Source organism: Aquarana catesbeiana, linkage group LG01 (genome assembly GCF_042186555.1).
Source record: "Aquarana catesbeiana isolate 2022-GZ linkage group LG01, ASM4218655v1, whole genome shotgun sequence".
NCBI lineage: Eukaryota > Metazoa > Chordata > Amphibia > Anura > Ranidae > Aquarana > Aquarana catesbeiana.
Window position 1 is genome coordinate 615,828,661 of NC_133324.1, and position 22,500 is coordinate 615,851,160.

Here is a 22,500-nt window from a genome sequence, read left to right on the forward strand (position 1 = left end):
AGGCTACATATGATGGGCACAGAGGCTACATACGATGGACACAGGCTACATATGATAGGTACAGAGGCTACATATGATAGGTACAGAGGCTACATACGATGGACACAGGCTACATATGATAGGTACAGAGGCTACGTACAATGGACACAGGCTACATATGATAGGTACAGAGGCTACATATGATAGGTACAGAGGCTACATACGATGGACACAGGCTACATATGATAGGTACAGAAGCTACATATGATAGGTACAGAGGCTACATATGATGGACACAGGCTACATATGATAGGTACAGAAGCTACATATGATAGGTACAGAGGCTACATATGATAGGTACAGAGGCTACATATGATGGGTACAGGGGCTACATATGATGGGCACAGAGGCTACATATGATGTATACAGGCTACATATGATAGGTACAGAGGCTACATATGATGGACACAGAGGCTACATATGATAGGTACAGAGGCTACATGTGATGAACACAGGCTACATATGATGGGCACAGAGGATACATATGATGCGCACAGGCTGCATATGATGGGCACAGGCTGCATATGATGGGCACAGGCTGCATATGATGGGCACAGAGGCTACATATGATGGGCACAGAGGCTACATATGATGGGCACAAAAGCTACATATGATGGGCACATAGGCTGCATATGAAGGGCACAGAGGCTACATATGATGGGCACAGGCTGCATATGATGGGCACAGAGGCTGCATATGATGGGCACAGAGGCTACATATGATGGGCAAAGAGGCTACATATGATGGGCACAGGCTGCATATGATGGGCACAGAGGCTGCATATGTTGAACACAGAGGCTGTATGATGGGCACAGGCTGCATATGATGGGCACAGTGGCTGGATATGATGGGCACAGAGGCTACATATGATGGGCACAGGCTGCATATGATGGGCAGAAAGGCTGCATATGAGGGGCACAGTGGCTACATATGATGAGGGCAGGCTGCATATGATGGACACAGTGGCTGCATTTGATGGGCACAGTGGCTGCATTTTATGGGGCACAGTGACTGCAATTTACAGTATGGGGCACAGTGGCTGCAATTTATGGGCAAAGTGGTTGCATTTTATGGACACAGTGGCTGCAATTGATGGCACAGTGAGGGTGCAATTGATGTTTTTTTTTTCAGAATTTTTCATTTTGTTTACACCCCCCAAAAATGTTGAGCACCAGCCACCACTCCCTGCCAGAAGTAGCTACCTTGGCTAGTTGTTAGGGATCATCTGATTTCTTCCTCAGTTTGGCACTGCTGCATTTTTCTCTTTTGCCACTAGGTGGCCAGGTACCTGGTGGCATTAGATAAGAGAAGGGCAATGCAAGGTCAGATTATGGATATATGGGGTATCTCAGCCAATGGGGCAGGGGTTTTCTTGGATCCCTTGGCCTGCTGGGAGAGCCTATATATTTGGATAGAGTCAGGTGATCGGTGTTCTGTGCCACCTGAACGGCTGTCTGGGTGGACGTGTGTTGTATTGCCTGGGCTGCTAGGCCAGAGATTGGGCCTATCCCGAGCACATATGGCTGCTAGGCTGTCTGAGAGCCTATCCAGAAGCAAGAGAGGAGAGCAGGGTTGGGACTGTGGCTTGCAGTCCAACCAGAAGTGACGGTTCTACTGGCCGGAGAACCTGTCATGGTTGCAGGTAGAGGGGGAGCTGTCACCACTAAGGGGCCAACCACCTTATTACCAGGGACCACAGTGAGTAACTGAAGCAAGTACCGGAGCAGTATTCTCACCAACCGAGGACGGTAAAGAATCTGGAAACTTCAGTGGGTATCAAGCCAGGGACTCAGCCACCAGAGGTGACGCTTGCAGAGCAGCCTTTTATTTTCATGCCAGGGACCAAGCAGGCCAGTGGGCGTAGCTTGAGAAGTATCTTAAGTGCCAAGTTAGGGACCCAGCAGAGGAGCGTGGGTGACACTTGAAGAAAATACTAGGGTGAAGATTGGAGGAGCTCAAGGGATTCTGTGGCAGAGAATCGTCTAGTCTAGGGAGAGAGACTGGGAGCTCAGTGGGTTGAAGAACTACAAGAAGTGATTGTAGTGGAAGTGAAGGAACTGTAATGCCACGTACAGACGATCAGAATTTCTAACAACAAATGTTCGATGTGAGCTTGTTGTCGGAAATTCCGACCGTGTGTATGCTCCATCGGAAATTTACTGTCGGAATTTCTGAAACAACTGTTTGAGCGCTGGTTCTCAAATTTTCCGACAAAAAAAACTTGTTGTCGGAAATTCTGAGTGTGTGTACACAATTTCTACAAAATTCCACACATGCTCGGAATCAAGCATAAGAGCCGCACTGGCTATTGAACTTCATTTTTCTCAGCTCATCGTACTTGTACGTCACCGCGTTAGTGACGATCGGAATTTCCGACAACATTTGTGCGACTGTGTGTATGCAAGACAGCGGAGGTGACTCTTGAAGAGCAGCCTTTTGTTTTCATGCCAGGGACCAAGCAGGCCAGTGGGAGTAGCTTGATAAGTATTTTAAGTGCCAAGTTAGGGATCAAGCAGAGGAGCGTGGGTGACACTTGAAGAAGATACTATGGTGAAGATTGGAGGAGCTCAAGGGATTCTGTGGCAGAGAATGGTCTAGTCTAGGGAGAGAGACTGGGAGCTTAGTGGGTTGAAGAACTACAAGAAGTGATTGTAGTGGAAGTAAAGGAACTGTAATGCCGCCTACAAATGATCAGAATTTCCAACAACAAATGTTCGATGTGAGCTTGTTGTCGGAAATTCCGACCGTGTGTATTCTCCATCGGAAATTTACTGTCGGAATTTCTGAAACAACTGTTTGAGCGCTGGTTCTCAAATTTTCCGACAAAAAAAACTTGTTGTCGGAAATTCCGAGTGTGTGTACACAATTTCTACAAAATTCCACACATGCTCGGAATCAAGCATAAGAGCCGCACTGGCTATTGAACTTCATTTTTCTCAGCTCATCGTACTTGTACGTCACCGCGTTAGTGACGATCGGAATTTCCGACAACATTTGTGCGACTGTGTGTATGCAAGACAGCGGAGGTGACTCTTGAAGAGCAGCCTTTTGTTTTCATGCCAGGGACCAAGCAGGCCAGTGGGAGTAGCTTGATAAGTATTTTAAGTGCCAAGTTAGGGATCAAGCAGAGGAGCGTGGGTGACACTTGAAGAAGATACTATGGTGAAGATTGGAGGAGCTCAAGGGATTCTGTGGCAGAGAATGGTCTAGTCTAGGGAGAGAGACTGGGAGCTTAGTGGGTTGAAGAACTACAAGAAGTGATTGTAGTGGAAGTAAAGGAACTGTAATGCCGCCTACAAATGATCAGAATTTCCAACAACAAATGTTCGATGTGAGCTTGTTGTCGGAAATTCCGACCGTGTGTATTCTCCATCGGAAATTTACTGTCGGAATTTCTGAAACAACTGTTTGAGCGCTGGTTCTCAAATTTTCCGACAAAAAAAACTTGTTGTCGGAAATTCCGAGTGTGTGTACACAATTTCTACAAAATTCCACACATGCTCGGAATCAAGCATAAGAGCCGCACTGGCTATTGAACTTCATTTTTCTCAGCTCATCGTACTTGTACGTCACCGCGTTAGTGACGATCGGAATTTCCGACAACATTTGTGCGACTGTGTGTATGCAAGACAGCGGAGGTGACTCTTGAAGAGCAGCCTTTTGTTTTCATGCCAGGGACCAAGCAGGCCAGTGGGAGTAGCTTGATAAGTATTTTAAGTGCCAAGTTAGGGATCAAGCAGAGGAGCGTGGGTGACACTTGAAGAAGATACTATGGTGAAGATTGGAGGAGCTCAAGGGATTCTGTGGCAGAGAATGGTCTAGTCTAGGGAGAGAGACTGGGAGCTTAGTGGGTTGAAGAACTACAAGAAGTGATTGTAGTGGAAGTAAAGGAACTGTAATGCCGCCTACAAATGATCAGAATTTCCAACAACAAATGTTCGATGTGAGCTTGTTGTCGGAAATTCCGACCGTGTGTATTCTCCATCGGAAATTTACTGTCGGAATTTCTGAAACAACTGTTTGAGCGCTGGTTCTCAAATTTTCCGACAAAAAAAACTTGTTGTCGGAAATTCCGAGTGTGTGTACACAATTTCTACAAAATTCCACACATGCTCGGAATCAAGCATAAGAGCCGCACTGGCTATTGAACTTCATTTTTCTCAGCTCATCGTACTTGTACGTCACCGCGTTAGTGACGATCGGAATTTCCGACAACATTTGTGCGACTGTGTGTATGCAAGACAGCGGAGGTGACTCTTGAAGAGCAGCCTTTTGTTTTCATGCCAGGGACCAAGCAGGCCAGTGGGAGTAGCTTGAGAAGTATTTTAAGTGCCAAGTTAGGGATCAAGCAGAGGAGCGTGGGTGACACTTGAAGAAGATACTATGGTGAAGATTGGAGGAGCTCAAGGGATTCTGTGGCAGAGAATGGTCTAGTCTAGGGAGAGAGACTGGGAGCTTAGTGGGTTGAAGAACTACAAGAAGTGATTGTAGTGGAAGTAAAGGAACTGTAATGCCGCCTACAAATGATCAGAATTTCCAACAACAAATGTTCGATGTGAGCTTGTTGTCGGAAATTCCGACCGTGTGTATGCTCCATCGGACATTTGCTGTCGTAATTTCTGAAACAACTGTTTGAGAGCTGGTTCTCAAATTTTCCGACAAAAAAACTTGTTGTCGGAAATTCCGAGCGTGTGTACACAATTTCTACAAAATTCTACGCATGCTCGGAATCAAGCAGAAGAGCCGCACTGGCTATTGAACTTCATTTTTCTCGGCTCATCGTACGTGTTGTACGTGGCGATCGGAATTTCTGACAACATTTGTGCGACCGTGTGTATATGTATTTAGGGATGGAGGTGTATCACTGGTGACTGCAGACCTTTCATTTTTTTGCTTCTATTGAACCCAGGTGGAAGACACCCATTTAGCCCAAAAACTGGCCTACTCTCACCACCAGCTACTGGTTATCACATCCATTGGCTGAGCTAATATGTTATATTTCATGTATGTACATTAATTTTAATAAACATTTATACTACTATTACTCTTGTTACTCAGTAGCTAACTGTGACCACCTACTTTAAAGTCCCAGGGGGACTCTCTTCTTTTTTGTATATGAAAGACAAGTTTGAGCCAACATCCGTTGGAAAAAAATCCACGGTTTGGTTGTCGGAATGTCCGATCGCCTGTACGCGGCATTACACTTTGTGTTAGAAACTGTTAAAGACTGTTTCCGTAGGAGACAGCATTCCTGCAGATGTGGCGTCTTGCTGGATGCCTTTCCCTTCATGTTTGTCCTCCTGTTGAAGTCTTGGAGTCTGCCAATGAATCTTGCATCTACCTAAGGCTACTTTCACACTGAGGCGCGCGGGTGCCAGCGGTACAGCGGCGCTAAATATAGCGCCGCTTTACCGTCGTTTTAGCGACGCTAGTGGGGCTGTTTTAACCCCCGCTAGCAGCCAAAAAAGGGTTAAAACCGCCCGCAAAGCGCCGCTGCAGCAGCGCTTTGCGGGCGGATTTGCAGCACTGCCCCATTGTTTTCAATGGGAAGGGGCGCTTTAGGAGCGGTAATTACACCGCTCCTAATGCGCTCCAAAGATGCAGCTTGCAGGACTTTTATGACCGCCCTGCAAGCGCACCGCTCCAGTGTGAAAGCCCTCGGGGCTTTCACACTGGAGTGCATTGAGCAGCTCTTTCGGGGCGCTTTGCAGGTGCTATTTTTAGCACTTTAGCGCCTGCAAAGCGCCTCAGTGTGAAAGGAGCCTTAGGGTGTTCTGGCCCTAACCCTCTCTCCCAAAGATCTGTTAAGAGAAATAAAAATCTCTTTTTCATTCAAGAAGTGTCTGGTGCCCAATACCTTCAACTACTTTGCACCCACTATACCTCACAACCCACCATTTACAGAAGGATGTCAGCTATCTCTGGCCCTGGAAGTTCTCATCAGACCGAAGGAGGCCTGGGACCTTGCTATAACTATATTACCAAAAGTATTGGGACACCTGCCTTTACACACACACATGAACTATAATAGCATCCTAGTCTTAGTCCATAGGGTTCAATATTGAATTAGCCAGTGGCAGCCCGTCCATTAGGGGCGCTCGGGCGCCGCCCCCTCTATCCATGCGCCCGGCCCCCTGCTATACATACAGGGCACCGGACCATGGATTCCAATTATTATTATTATTATTCAGGATTTATATAGCGCCAACAGTTTACGCAGCGCTTTACAATATAAAAGGGAGACAATACAGTTATAATATAATACAATACAATACAATAGGATTAAGAGGGCCCTGCTCAGAAGAGCTTACAATCTAATAGGGTGGGGCAGGTGGTACAAAAGGTTGTAACTGTGGGGAATGAGGTGGTGGAAGTGGTAGGAGATTAGTTGGAGATGTGAGATTAGTTGGAGACAATGAGGGGGCTGTGCTTTTTGGAAGCATGTGATTAGAGCCAGAGGTTCTAATAGCCTTCAAAAAAAGAGTGGGCTCCGGGCACTCTGGGGGTGGTTGTTTGCCTCCCCTGGAGTGGCCCACCCTTTGCAGCTATAACACCTTCAACTCTTCTGGGAAGGCTGTCCACAAGGTTTAGGAGTGTGTCTATGGGAATGTTTGACCAGTCTTCCAGAAGCGCATTTGTGAGGTTGGACAAGAAGGTCTGGCTCGCAGTCTCTGCTCTAATTCATCCCAAAGGTGTTCTATCAGGTTGAGGTCAGGATTCTGCAGGCCAGTCAAGTTCCTCCACCCGAAACTCGCTCATCCATGTCTTTATGGACCCTGCTTTGTGCACTGGTGTGCAGTCATGTTGGAAATGTCACAAAATTACACTTCTTTCAAATCTATGCACAATAACACTGTGACATGCATTTTTGTGCGCTTAGCACATGTATGGCATGAACAAGGCTCATAAACAAGAAGAATTTTCTATGAGCTAGGTCAGTGCAGCTCAACAACACACCTAGTATAAGGCCAGCTTCACACACCGCGGTCGTTTCAGCGGCGCTTTAGCACTGTTTAACCCCTTTTAACCCCTGCTAGCGGCCGAAGAAGGGGTTAAACATGCCCGCGTTGTAGCGCTTCCGAAGCACTTTTCAGGCAGGCATTTTGGGAGCGCTGTATACAGCACTCCCAAACCGCCCGAAAGATGCTGCTTGGGACTTTTCGTAACATCCTGCTAGCACACTGCCCCAGTGTTAAAAGTCACACTGAAATAAATGGGAGGCGGTTTTTAGGTGTTATTTGGAGGCTATTTCTAGCGCTAAAACGTTGAAAACCACCTCCGTGTGAAGCTGGCCTAATTATTCTCTAAACGTCTTCTTAATTGTGTATATATCTAAAATCACACAGGCTCTTTCTTACTTGCCATAGTAAAAGATTAGAACTAATTCACTAAATGTTTATTGCATTACAGTTTTTGTCACTAACCTCTTTCTTCATATTACTATAAATTTTCCGGCTTATAAGGACAAGAGCAGCAGATCAAAGTTCAGAAACCAATAGCAACCAACTAAAACTATTCTTCCAGATATCTGATAACAGTACAAAGATTCTAGGTAGCTGCTATGTATTATACACTTTTTTTTGGCTTTTATGAATAAATAAATAAGCTATATACACTATATTGTAAAAAGGATTGGGACGGCTGCCTTTACAGGCACATGAACTTTAATGGCATCCCAGTCCGTAGGGTTCAATATTGAGTTGGCCCACCCTTTGCAGCTATAAAAGCTTAAACTCTTCTGGGAAGGCTGTCCACAAGGTTTAGGAGTGTGTCTATGGGAATGTTTGACCATTCTTCCAAAAGAGCATTGTGTGAGGTCAGGCACTGACGTTGGATGAGATGACCTGGCTTGCAGTCTCTGCTCTAATTCATCCCAAAGGTGTTCTATCGGGTTGAGGTCAGGACTCTGCAGGCCAGTCAAGTTCCTCCACCCCAAACTCGCTCATCCATGTCTTTATGGACCTTGCTTTGAGTACTGGTGTGCAGTCATGTTGAAAAAGGAAGGGGTCATCCCCAAACTGTTCCCACAAAGTTAGGAGCATAAAATTGTCCAAAATGTCTTGGTATGCTGACACCTTAAGAGTTCCCTTCATTGGAACTAAGGGGCCAAGCCCAACCCCTGAAAAACAACCCCACACCATAACCCCCTTTCACCAAATGATTTGGACCAGTGCGCAAAGCAAAGCAGATGTAGATTTTTACATGTATGTGACATGTGCAGTATGGAAAAATTTGTTTGATTTTGGATAGATTTGTTATGTTACTAATTCTGTTTCATTGATTTTTTTCAGAATTTGTTTCGTTTAGTTTGGTTTCATTTAATTTAGTTTATAATTAAAAATAGTTGCGCTAATCTAATGATCTAAAAGTACCCAAAAAAATGTGAATTGTGCAATGCTTTTTACAATGCAACAATAATCTTATGCAGAGTATTTCATAACAAACATTAAGGTGAAAATGACTAATAAAAACAAACAACCAGTGAATAAAAAAAATGTCTTTCAAAGAAAAAATGTGTCCATGAATAGGTCCAAAAAAAAAAAAAAACCCTTTAAAGGAGGGTTATATGGGTGAACACCCAGTTCTGTGATGAATGAACTATTATATTGTGCCAATATTCCTAAAGCGATCCAGGTAAGCACGGTGTTCAGACAAATGCCTTCACCAAATGCACGTGCCTCTTAACAGAGATTGTGGATCTCAGATAATAGAGATCACATTCACTTATTTAAAATCCAAGGAACTCAACAGGAGGCTGGAGAAGAGGTCTGATTCACCGGTAATCAAGGTAGTGACTCCATAGTAGCCAATGCTCAGAGATCCAGTAGCAGTTGCTCCCAGGATGTGTGGAGAGAAGAGGAGAGCCTCCTAATGTATTACGCTTATAAAAGCATTTATTAAAAGATCAGTATACACTTACAAGTAGGCAGCTTTCAACATGGAAAACAAACACGGCAGCGGTTGGCACCAGCCTGCTCGTGCCAGAGGACTTCACAAATATGGCTCTGCCTAAGGCAATTCCCCGTAAAATAGGCTCCAAATGGGAAAGGAGTGGACATTTGATTTTTGATTTTTTAATAAAGAACTTGTTGAAAACTTGCATTGTGTTTTTATTTACTTTTACACTTTTTTGGTGAATCAGTATGGGTACTATGTACCCCATACTCATTCACATGGGGGGCGGCCGGGTTCTGGGGGCTTCCTTGTTAAAGGGGGCTTCCAGATTCTGATGAGCCCCCTGCCCACAGATACCCACAACCACCAGCCAAGGTTGTGGGAAAGAGGCCCTTGTGCCCCTCAACATGGAGACAAGGTGCTTTGGGGGGGGGCTCCTCTGCCCCAAAGCACCCCGTGTTAAGGAGACGTAGTCTGGTTCAGTGGGGGGGCATTTGCTAGTCCCTCCCCCCTTACCTGACCTTCCGCTGCATGCTGGGATAAGCCTCTGGTATGGATTTTGGGGGAACCCACACTGGTTTTTTTTAAGCCGGCTGACAGCTGATGTCATTGATTGTTAAGGATGCGGCAGCCAGCTTCCCAGCCCGCTCCTTAACAACCAGCTATTCTTCACACAGAATCACACAAATCATTTTTCGAGCGATTCAAGTTTTGAATTGAAAATTTTGAATTTGTTAGAAAACGAATATATGAAATGAAATGAATTTCAACTAAAATTGTTACTATTGCATTCGGAGATTCGGATACATCTGAATCTCTAAATAACCAAAAATTTGTCTGAATTTGTATTTGGACCAAAACTAATTGCACATGCCAGGATGCTGTACATCCGTACCCTGCAATTCATTAATTCATTGGCACATTAGTTGTATGCAACACCTTCCAGGTGCCAAAATATGGCTGTATTTCACATTATAGGTTGTGTGCATGAGCCCTAACATACAGTACATTTCTCTTCCTTTCATTAACCACTTAACCACTAAAGCCTTGGACCATTTGGCTGGCCAAAGACCAGAGCATTTTTTGCGATTCGGCACTGTGTCGCTTTAACTGACAATTGCGCGGTCGTGCGACTTGGCTCCCAAACAAAATTGACGTCATTTTTTTCCCACAAATAGAGCTTTCTTTTGGTGGTATTTGATCACCTCTGCGGTTTTTATTTTTTGCGCTATAAACAAAAAAGAGCAGCAATTTTTAAAAAAACACATTGTTTTTTACTTTTTGCTATAATAAAATATCCCAAAAAAATATATAAAAAAACATTTTTTTTCTCAGTTTAGGCCGATACGTATTCTTCTACATATTTTTGGTAAAAAAAATTGCAATAAGCGTTTATTGATTGGTTTGCGCAAAAGTTATAGCGTCTACAAAATAGGGTATAGTTTTATGGCATTTTTATTAATAATTAATTAATAAAAATTAATTAATATTTTTTTTTCTACAGCGATTTTTATCGTGACTGCGACATCATGGCGGACAGATCCAACAATTTTGGCGCGATTTTGGGACCATTCACATTTTTACAGCGATCAGTGCAATTAAAAATGCATTGATTACTGTGTAAATGTGACTGGCAGTGTAGGGGTTAACCACTAGGTGGCGCTGTAGGGGTTACGTGTGTCCTAGGGAGTGATTCTAACTGTGGGGGGAAGGGGCTATGTGTGACATGACACTGATCACCGCTCCCGGTCACAGGGAGCTGTGATCAGTGTCCGGTCACTAGGCAGAACAGGGAAATGCTTGTTTACATTAGCATTTCCCCGTTCTTCCTCTCCGTGAGACAATCGCGGGTATCCCCACGCTCACGGCACTCCCGGCTGACGCACACGTGTGCCCACAAGAAGCATCTTAAAGGGCAACGTACAGGTACGTTAATCTGCCTGTACGTGCCCTTCTGTCACAGTATATCTGCGTGAGGCAGTCGGGAAGCGGTTAAGGACCGGAAGGATTTACCCCCTTAATGACCAGGCCATTTTTTGTGATACGGCACTGCGTTGCTTTAATGGACAATTGCGCGGTCGTGTAACGTTATACCCAAACAAAATTGATGTCCTTTTTTTCCCACAAATAGAGCTTTCTTTTGGCAGTATTTGATCACCTCTGCGTTTTTTTTTTTTTTTTGCGCATTAATCAAAAAAAATGCGACAATTTTGAAAAAAACTATATTTTTTACTTTTTGCTATAATAAATATCCCAAAAAAAATTAATAAAATTTCTTCCTCAGTTTAGGCCAATATGTATTTTTCTACATTATTTTTGGTAAAAAAAAATCGCAATAAGCGTATATTAATTGGTTTGCGCAAAAGTTATAGCATCTACAGAATAGGGAATAGATTTATGGCATTTTTATTATTCATTTTATTTTTACTAGTGATGGTGGTGATCAGCGATTTTTAGCAGGACTACGACATTACGGACACTTTTGACACTTTTTTGGGACCAGTGACATCTATACAGAGATCAGTGCTATTAAAATTCACTGATTACTGTATAAATGACACTGGCAGGGAAGGGTTTAACACTAGCGGTGATCAAGGGGTTAAATGTGCTCCCTGGAAGGTGTTTCTAACTGTGGGGGGAGTGTACTGACCGGAGTAGGAGAGAGATCGCTGGTCCTGATCACTAGGAACAGACGATCTCTCTCTACTCCCCTGACAGAATGGGGATCTGTTTGTTTAAATTGACAGATCCCCGTTCTGGCTCTCTGTGGAGCAATCGCAGGTGGTGTACAGCTATGGCGATTTGTGCAATAGAGCCAACCTGCCGCAGTATAATGGCGCCGGCTGGTCAGCAAGTGGTTAAAGGACTTAATGGAGACTTGTATGCCTTGACTTAAGTGTTATAGCGCCACCTTTAAAAGTAGAGCAGTAGGCACTTTCTTGATCTACCCGACCTTGGCTTGGTATCAAGAGATATCCAAATTTTCCACTTCTTATTAAGTGATTGAACAGTACTAACTGGCATATTCAAGGCTTTGGATATCTTTTCATATCCCTTTCCATCTTTGTAAAGTTTCATTACCTTGTTATGCAGGTCTTTTGACTGTTCTTCTCTACCTCCTCATGGCTCAGTGTCTAGCCTGCTTAGTGCATCCATGTGAGAGCTAACAAACTCATTGACTATTTATACACATACACTAATTGTGATTTAAAAAGCCACAAATGTGGAAAGTTAACCTTTAATTGCCATTTTACCCGTGTGTGCCACATTCTGTGTCTGTACCAAGGCCATTCCAGTGTATGTAAAGTATTTATCAGGGCCATATGGGTGATTCCTGTTATCATTATGATTTAAAAAGGATCCAAAAAACTATATGATAATAAATGGCTTCATGTGATTGCTGTCCTTAAATAAAAGAGTTTTTTTGGCATGATCAGTCATATTTTCAATATTAATGCCAAAATATCACAATTTCTGCCAGGATATGCAAACTTTTGAGCACAACTGTATATATATATATATATATATATATATATATATATATATATATATATATGTGTGTATGTATATCTTTATGTATATATATCTATATAGATATAGATATATCTATATAGATAGATATATCTATCTATATAGATATATATATATATATATATATATATATATATATATATATATATATATATATATATATATATATATATATATATATATAAAAAGAGAGAGAGAGAGAGAGAGAGAGAGAGAGAGAGAGAGAGAGAGAGAGAGAGAGAGAGAGAGAGAGAGAGCTCTCACATTATTTGCTGCTTTGCATGCCTGCCCCTTATCAAGCTAAAGATACAAAATTGAAAAGTACCTTGTATCCTGAAACTCTTGAAGTGGCAAAAGAAGTAATTAATGATTACAGCAATTGATAAGCCTGGTGGGTAAACCTATCATGACAAGGTAAGGATCTTTGTTTGTTCCATCTGCTACCTTCCTTGATAGGGTTTTATCATTTTTGGTCTGAAATACTAAGAGGAATCTAGGATGCTGCATATTTTCTTTCTAAATTGGATGTGCTTGTTCTGTCTGAACCTGATATATTATTATGTCTTTATACATCTATTGCACACAGGGATGGTATAACTGCAAATAAATAGCTAATGCAAGAAAGTGAATGTCACACCACTTCATCAAACTCAATCTTTCTAAAACTGAGCTCATAATTTTTCCTCTGGCCCCTGCCCCACCCCCTGACTTCTCCATCAAGATTAATAATACAAACATGAGTCACCCCACTCATGCCAGGGTGCTAGGTGTAATCCTGGACTCAGACCTGTCCATCCAATCACTGTCCAAATCTTGTAGACTTCACCTCCATAACATCTTGACCGTGGAAACCACTAAGCAACTCATTTACTCCCTTAATATCTCTTGCCTTGACTATTGTAACTCTCTCCTCAATGGCAAGCTATCCCCTCTTCAGTTTATCATAAAGGCTGCTGCCAGACTTATCCCTCTTACCAACTGTTCAGTGTTGACCACCCCTCTCTGCTAACCCCTCCACTGGCTTCCCATTGCCCAACGAATAAAATTCAAAACACTAACAATAACATACAAAGCCATTTACAACTCTGCCCTGAGCTATATCACCAATCTTATGTCACCCAAACCATCCTCTCCGGTCCTCTCTGGTCAATAGCTCCATTGTCTCCTCCTCCCATACTCGTCTCCAGGATTTCTCCAGAGCCTCCCCCATCCTCTGGAACTCACTACCCCAATCTGTCCAGTTATCTCCAACTCTGTCCACTTTTAGGTGATCCCTGAAAACAACTCATCTCTTCAGGGAAGCCTATCCTGCCTTCAGCTAATAACTGAATCTTCTATTTCTCCAATCAGCTCATCCTTCTCATTTACTACTTTTTGTTTCACCAGCCCCTCCCTATTAGATTGTAAGCCTGCAGGAGGCCCTCCTAACTCTCTTGTATTGAATTGTATAGTTGCTGCATTGTCTCCCTTTATGTTGTAAAGCGCTGTGCAAACTGATGGCTCTATATAAATCCTGTATAATAATATCAAGTGGCTTTTAATCTGACTGAGAAATTCAGTTTTTGGTACAGCTTTTAAACTTTATATTGGAGCATAATTATTTCTCATTTAAGGAGTTGTACCATGCACAAAAACAAGGCACAGATATGGTGCTCCCACATATGAAGACATCTTTATGAGTATACTTGAAAAACTGTCTATTTTCACCAGTGTGGTATTCACCAAGCAGTGCTTTGCTTTGGTGGCTCTACATTGATAATGTATTCACGTTATGGCAGGGAGACATTGAGTTCCTACTGGAATTCGATGAACACATCAAATTCTAATACACTTTAATATGGTGTATGATGAGGATTGTATCTCTTTTTTGAATAAATTAAAAAAGTGCACTCACTACCCTATTGTTGTCAGGTATAGTATGTAAAATGCACACCTAAGCGCAAAACAGTTCTAGTGCACAAATTCAAATCATACAACACAAAATTATTATATTAGAACAATGTGGCTATAAGGAAAGTTCATAAAAACATGAAAAGTTTATGTAGCCAGATGCCCGCCAGCTGTGTGAAGCCTCCTCTTGCCCCAAACCTCATCCCCGCTCTAAACAGTGACAGTGCTGCTGGAGGAGTGAGTCCTTAACCCCTCACTGCTGTACAGTGTAAAGAGATGGTCCTGGGGACTCCTGTGCGCTGTGCAGCAGCAGGCTGTATTCTTTTCTCCCCTGCTGCTGAGCTGCTAGTAACTGTCAGGAGCAGCTCCGTGGGTTCCTTCCTACCCCCTTCCTCCTGGCAGCATTGGAGAAGCTATGTGTTTTCTTCTCGCTCCTGCTTCCCCCCTCCCTGCTGGTGGCAGTGGCTGAAGCCAATCAGCGTCAGGGAGGCGGCACAGTGTAGAAATACAGCTGTAATGGATCATGGCTCATGTGGTTCACAAGGAGTGCTAGACAATGGTGGCTAAGTGGTTGCAAACTTCAATATCACGAGTTCCCTGTACACCAGAGAAGTGGAGATCAGAACTTTTCCCAGGCAAGGGATTGGGGGGCGAGCCAGAGAGCGCAGACCTCCTGCTGGGGTCTGTGCACTACACCAGAAGAGATGGAGCCTGTTTCTGAGGTATCCATGTCCACAACTGAGAGCCTGGGAACTGAGTCATTAGAAATAACTGGAACCAGGGCTGCAGGGACCTGTTGCCATGGTTACCAACACCAGGGCTGAGAGACTGAGCCTTGTGGGGACCCAATCATGAGGACCAGAATGTGGGGACTGAGCCTTTTGGGACAACAGACCATCAAGCACACTGGTTGGTATCCGTTGCCTACCATGAGTGGTCCTTAAACCCTTACTGCCCACGGTTATTGCCAGTAGAGACTGCTCTTTGCTTAGCAGCCCATCAGACATCCATTGTCTAAAACTACAGTTTCACATGCACCACCTTACAAAAGGGCCTCAATGATAGTCAGCTAATACTGACAATTAGGCGCCAGGTACTTTGTAGCCACCTCCAGGGCTACCCTTGTTAGGAATGTGTACACCCATCCCCTAAAGGGTTGTATGCTCAGAGCACACTATATAAAAATGTGTATCCGCGCTTAGATAAAATAAATCTACTAATAAGCAAAGAATTGCACAATTAGCAGTAGCAGCCAGCAAACACAAATCCAATTATGACTAAGCGAGTGGCCTCTATAGGTAAAAATTACAATGACAAAAATAAACATGTACCATCATCCAGAAATTAATAAATAATGAGGTTGGAAGCCTGATCCCCAGTCAGGCGACCAAAAAAGTGGGGGCATGTTTGGACTATTGCGGTACAATTACAATTACAGATCGAAATTAATACAATAAAACTACATACAAGTACAAAAATGTCAACAATGGGATCATTAGTATACAGTACAGTACGACATCTCAGATATCATATTCCTCGACCAGTTTCGCGGACAAACCGCTTCATCAGGAGGGAATCTGGAGATAGTTGATTCTGACTAAACAGTCTGAGCCTAACAGATAAGAAGACATATAATGAGATTGACCAAAGGACAAGAACAATGCAAATAAAGTTTATGTTACAGCATGTTATGTTACAGCATCAAGATTAACAAATCTTCTTATCTGTTAGGCTCAGACTGTTTAGTCAGAATCAACTATCTCCAGATTCCCTCCTGATGAAGCGGTTTGTCCGCGAAACTAGTCGAGGAATATGATATCTGAGATGTCGTACTGTACTGTATACTAATGATCCCATTGTTGACATTTTTGTACTTGTATGTAGTTTTATTATATTAATTTCGATCTGTCCCCTGCATCAATAAATTAACTTTCAATTTTACTACTACTGTTTTATGCCTTAAATTGTTACCAACAATTACAAATCCAATTATCATGAACCAACAAAATTATAACGTTCCAAAAGGGCAGCACTATAAGTTAAACTAAAATGTCCATAAACAATTCACATATGTTGAAAACTGTTAAATCCATATGGGGATAAGATAGAAGAATCTAACACCGGCTTCAATGTGGTATAAAGCAGCACTCACCACCACAGTGATAAAACCAAGACTCTTACCAGATGCTTATGACCCTCAGATTAAAGAGTGACCCAATAAGCTTAAGAGTAAAACTGATCTCTCCGATGCTCCAATAACACAAGGTTCCCAGAGTTGAATAGTCACTCAAAAGTCAGCCCAGATGCGGTATATATAGACTGATCCTCAATAATATGAAAAAACTCCCATAGTGAAGTATGCACAAGTGAAATCAATAATTTATTGCAGTAAACAACTCAGATGTTACAGGTAATATAAGCGCTTGTTTCAAACCAAAAAGATGGCCGCGGCATAAAGCGTGCTGACGTCATACGTCATAGGTCCCACCCCAATTTTAGGTGACGATTCAACTCTGGGAAGCTTGACCTTGGAGCATCTGAGAGATCAGTTTTACCCTTATACTTATCTGACCACTCTATATTCTGAGGGTCATAGACATCAGGTAAGAGGCTTGGATTGATCACTGTGGTGCTGGGTGCTGCTTTATACCACATTGAAGCCGGTGTTTGGTTCTTCTATCTTATCCACATACAGATTTAACAGTTTCAACATACAGTATGTGAATTGTTTATGGACATTTTAGTTTAACTTATAGCACTGCACTTTTGGAGCATTATACCTTTTTTACTGCCAAAATCCAGTTCAGCTATTTGGACGTCCAAAACGTGAAATTTTAATCAAAATATATTAATTTAAAAAAAAAATGCTGTAACCCCCGCTGCCCCGCAGACCTGTGTAAACTCAAGCTCAGTGGGTGGGAATTAGAAGCCTGGAAACCAAACACAAACAGGCTCCAACAGTGGAAACTCTTAAAGAGGTCTCCACAGCCCGGTCACAGTTAAGGGAATTGTATGAGGCCTCCGCACGCACATATGCAGACAAGATATCCCTACACCAATATAAATTTCAGGATAAGTGTGGTAGACCATTAGCCCGCTCCTTACACCCAAAACAATCCTCTACTTTTATTTCTCATATACAGGGATTGTCCAGGGACTTAATGCACCCTCTAAGATAGCCCAGACTCGCCCAAGTCCTCCATGCGGACTCGTCTTTAACTGTAGATACCCTTCACCGGTCATCCTCTAGTCACCCAACACAGTGGCTCCAGAGGCAGCAAGTGTTATCTTATATCAGCACCTTTACATCTCTTTCAGATATTCTCTCTGACTTCTCAGCATTTGAGGGAATGCTCTTACAAACCGACCCCCCAACTCACGTGGTCTCCAGACTATATTGCTTGCTACTCAATGCCTTCTATCTCGGCCTTCCCCCGTATACACAGACCTGGGAGTTACGTATTTCGATATCACTTACGGATTGGCAAAAATGTTTTATCCTAACACATGAAAAAAACTATTTAACCACTTGCTTACTGGGCACTTAACCCCCTCCTGCCCAGACCAATTTTCAGCTTTCAGCGCTGACGCACTTTGAATGACAATTGTGCGGTCATACAACACTGTACCCAAATGAAATTTTTATCATTTTTTTCCCACAAATAGAGCTTTGTTTTAGTGGTATTTAATCACAGCTGGGATTTTTATTTTTTGCTAAACAAACAAAAAAGATGGAAAATTTTGAAAAAAAAAAAAATCATGTTTAATAGTTTGTTATAAAATTTTGCAAACAGGTAATTGTTGCTCTACAAAGAATTGTAAACAAGAATTGTTGCTCTACATAAAGATGGCCTAGGCTTTAAGAAGATTGCCAAGACCCTGAAACTGAGCTGCAGCACAGTGGCCAAGACCATACAGCAGGACAGGTTCCACTCAGAACTGGCCTCGCCATGGTCGACCAAAGAAGTTGAGTGCACGTGCTCAGCATCATATCCAGAGGTTGTCTTTGGGAAATAAATGTATGAGTGCTGCCAGCATTGCTGCAGAGGTTGAAGGGGTGGGGGGGTCAGCCTGCCAGTGCTCAGACCATACGCCGCACACTGCATCAAATTCATCTGCATGCTGTCATCCCAGAAGGAAGCCTCTTATAAAGATGATGCAAAAGAAAGCCTGCAAAACAGTTTGCTGAAGACAAGCAGACTAAGGACATGGATTACTGGAACCATGTCCTGTGGTCTGATGAGAACAGGATAAACGTATAAAATTCAGATGGTGTCAAGCGTGTGTGGCGGCAACCAGGTGAGGAGTACAAAGACAAGTGTGTCTTGCCTACAGTCAAGCATGGTGGTGGGAGTGTTATGGTCATGGGCTGCATCAGTGCTGCCACCACTGGGGAGCAACAGTTCATTGAGGGAATCATGAATGCCAACATGTACTGTGACATACTGAAACAGAGCATGATCCCCTCCCTCCAAAAATTGGGCCACAGGGCAGTATTCCAACATGATAACGACCCCAAACACACGTCCAAGGCGACCATTTGTAAGCAGGGGTAGAGTGTAGCGTTTTCACAGAGGGAATCACATGTACTGACTTTCTAAACCAGGCAATGTTTATTACCGGAGAGACGGTAGTAGAAAGAGTATTTACAGCAGTAAGGCACGTAGTTTCACTCCAAGCATGAAGGCACAGATACACAGCACAGTCACTTCTGATGTAAGCGGTAATTGTATTCATCAGCACTATAGGCACTTTCCACTGACTAACACAGTATAAACCCAAGCACACGGTGCGTATCTGTAGAGGCTGCTATTCACACACATTACCCGGTACAACGGTATTCCTTCAGCAGGTGGATATAGGTATCTGATCAGCTTGTCCCTCCCTCACATCGAGGACACCGGATTTATTATCCGCAATGGAACCCAGAGCTATCCCTCACAGGCCGGAACACTCTCCCTGTCTTCTCCTAAGTCTCCCTGACAAGCGGGTTCTCTCTCCCTGTCTATGCACACATGTGAACTCAACTAAACATGGCTGGGCTTTCTTATACATAGTATCCACCCAAAAATGGCCGATCAAATCTCCTGAGATTTGCTTGATCTATCAGGACACCAGGCTTCTCCAAAATGGTGCTGGAGACAATTATAGAGGCCAAACAGCTCTGAACATATGTACACATAAACATATCAAATAGACTGGAAAGTGAGAACATACACTTGCTAACCCACTACCTCTTGCAGCCAACTAGGCTGCCCTGCACTACAACTGCCTACACATTGCTAAGGAAGCTGAGGGTAAAGGTGATGGACTGGCCAAGCATGTCTCCAGACTGTGGGGCATCCCCAAACGGAAGGTGGAGGAGCACAAGGTCTCTAACATCCACCAGCTCCGTGATGTTGTCATGGAGGAGTGGAAGAGGACTCCAGTGGCAACCTGTGAAGCTCTGGTGAACTCCATGTCCAAGAGGGTTAAGGCAGTGCTGGAAAATAATAGTGGGCCCAATTTGGACATTTTCACTTAGGGGTGTACTCACTTTTGTTGCCAGCGGTTTAGACATTAATGGCTGTGTGTTGAGTTATTTTAAGGGGACAGCAAATTTACACTGTTATACAAGCTGTACAGCCACTACTTTACATTGTAGCAAAGTGTCATTAATTCAGTGTTGTCACATGAAAGATATAATACAATATTTACAAAAATGTGAGGGGTGTACTCATTTTTGTGAGATACTGTCTATATCAAACCCAAGGCGAATAATCCAGGTACTGCCAAAGTCAAGCTGAGGTCAGTCCGTGAAGATTTATAGCATATAACCCAACATGTTTCGGAAATTTATTGGTATGTATTTTCTTACATCAGGGGAGGTTTACATTTGGGTAACTTTGTCTTTATCTGAAACATAGATATAGTTACATAATGTTTGCACGATAGTACATAATAACAGGTAGTTTTAAATAATAAGCTTTATACTATTAGACTTATGCCGCGTACACACGGTCGGACTTTTCGTCTACAAAAGTCCGACGGACGCCGACGGACTAAAGCTGGCTGACAATCCGATCGTGTGTGGGCTTCCCCGGACTTTCAGCGGACTTTCAGCGGACTTTTCCAGCCGCAAATCTGACGGACTTTAGATTTGAAACATGCTTCAAATCTTTACGTCGTAACTACGCCGGACCCAGAAATCCGCTCGTCTGTATGCTAGTCCGACGGACAAAAAAACGACGCATGCTCATAAGCAAAAACTAAACGGAAGCACTCGGTCCAATACAAACTAGAGTTTGTATTGTAGGTAGCACATTCCTCACGCTGCAAATTCTGTGATCGTTGAATGCAGCGCATTAATGTCTTCTTTAATAATGTTATAAGAATGAAGATGTTTTGCTGTTCATATTCAAACAGAGTTCTACAAAACTGATTTCTGGATTCTTTTTCTCTTTGATCTCATGAATGATATAGTATTATTTTTAAAAACAATGTCTCCATACTAATAATAATTTTTACACTTGTTTTTTTGGGGGCAGTTATTTTAGATTTTCTCCAGATGTTTATTTTATGATTGTTGTCGAACTTATTTTATCTTTATCTACCTTTTTTTTTTTTTTTTTTTTTTGGGTTTGTAAAGTTACCACGAAGAACCATTTTATTTTATTTTATTTATTTATTTTTTTTTAGTTTTGTATTTCTTAAATTGAACACAAATACATTTTTATTTAACTTTTGTTTGTTTTTAATGTTGTTTGTTTTAACTTACCACAAAGAACCATTTTTTTGTTTATTGTGATTTTTTCTTTTGTATATAAAGTTAACAGAAAGAACCGTTTTGGGATATGTATACATTTTTTAAATTTAGGTTACCACTAGAACATTATTATTTTTTTTGTGTGTGTTTTTGCAACCTCAAGGAGATTGTTGTCCCTTGTTAATTTGACATTGTGTCTAAATAAATGATTTAAATTAAAACACTTAAAGTCATTTCATAAACTCAAATATCCATTTATTCATGGTCTAAAGAAAATAAAGAGGTAGTCAACGCTGGAAAAAGTCTGTGGACAAGAAAATTGGGATCTTGAGGAGTCCATATAAGAGGGAGCACAATCTGGTCCAGGAATCCCAGAGATCAACAGCAGCAGCAGATGATATAGATGTCCCCAGACTGTGGTACTACAACAGCCTGCGTCTTCTGTCAGACCAGACTGAACCCAGGTCATCACTTTCTTCTCTTCCCTGCAGCCTTTCCTCCACGCTGCCCTGCACCCTTCCCTGCAGCCTTCCCTGCAGCCTTCTTTGGAGGCTGTGGCTCTGGTGTTTGAGTTGCGGCAGGAGGAGAAGGAGGAGGAGGAGGAGGGGGGTTGCCTCATGTAGTTGTGTGTTGCTGGTTAGTGCGCCCTGCAGCCCCTTGTGTATTGTTTCCCCAAACAGTCTCTCACAAATGAGGCATTGGCCCCACTCCATTTGAAGCAGCCTGCTGGCTAAGTAGCACCCATAGGCCTCTTCAGCTTCGGGGGGGCTCCTTAAAAAATTGGTGGCCTCTCGCATGAGGCGCAGGGATGCCTCCTGTGTCACCGGCCCCTTCCTGGCCCTTTTTTTTGGAAGGCGGAGGGGAGGCACTTGTGATTGTGTCAGGCTCCTACTGGGCCCAGCCACCTCCTGCCTGACACTGGGTCCGGCCTCCTCCTGCCTGACACTGGGTCCGGCCTCCTCCAGGATGATGCTGTATCCGGCCTCCTCCAGGCTGTCCATGGGCCCGGTCTCCTCCTGCCTGCCACTTTCCCCACATTCCTCCTGGCTGCCCTCATCCTGTGTATAAAAAAGGGACAGAGTTTTAGGTTTTTTTTTGGGGTTCATCAATGACACACAATTTGCTTCTCATGACTAGCAAATTCAATGTGAATACATCTCTTAATAAAAAAGTCTAGAAATCAGACACCCTAATTTTTTGAAGCAGGTGACAAACATATTTCGCCACTACTGTCAATTGATATGTATACATCATTTTTAGGTGAAAATTATTTGAATCAATTATAACATCCAGTTAACATCATTAATATTAGGACAGTAAATATTTGTGAAATTAATTTACCTGACTCCAGATGGTCACATCCGGTTCATCCAGGATGGAAGACCCAGCTTGGTCCTCAT

At 42.9% G+C, this 22,500-nt stretch overlaps 1 protein-coding gene across 1 annotated transcript in view; it reads right to left on the reverse strand.

Annotated features, from left to right (window-relative positions):
* The window catches only part of ARHGAP24 (Rho GTPase activating protein 24), a 1,254,786-nt gene that overhangs the window by 801,681 nt on the left and 430,605 nt on the right, over window positions 1–22,500 (reverse strand). The window lies entirely within an intron of this gene.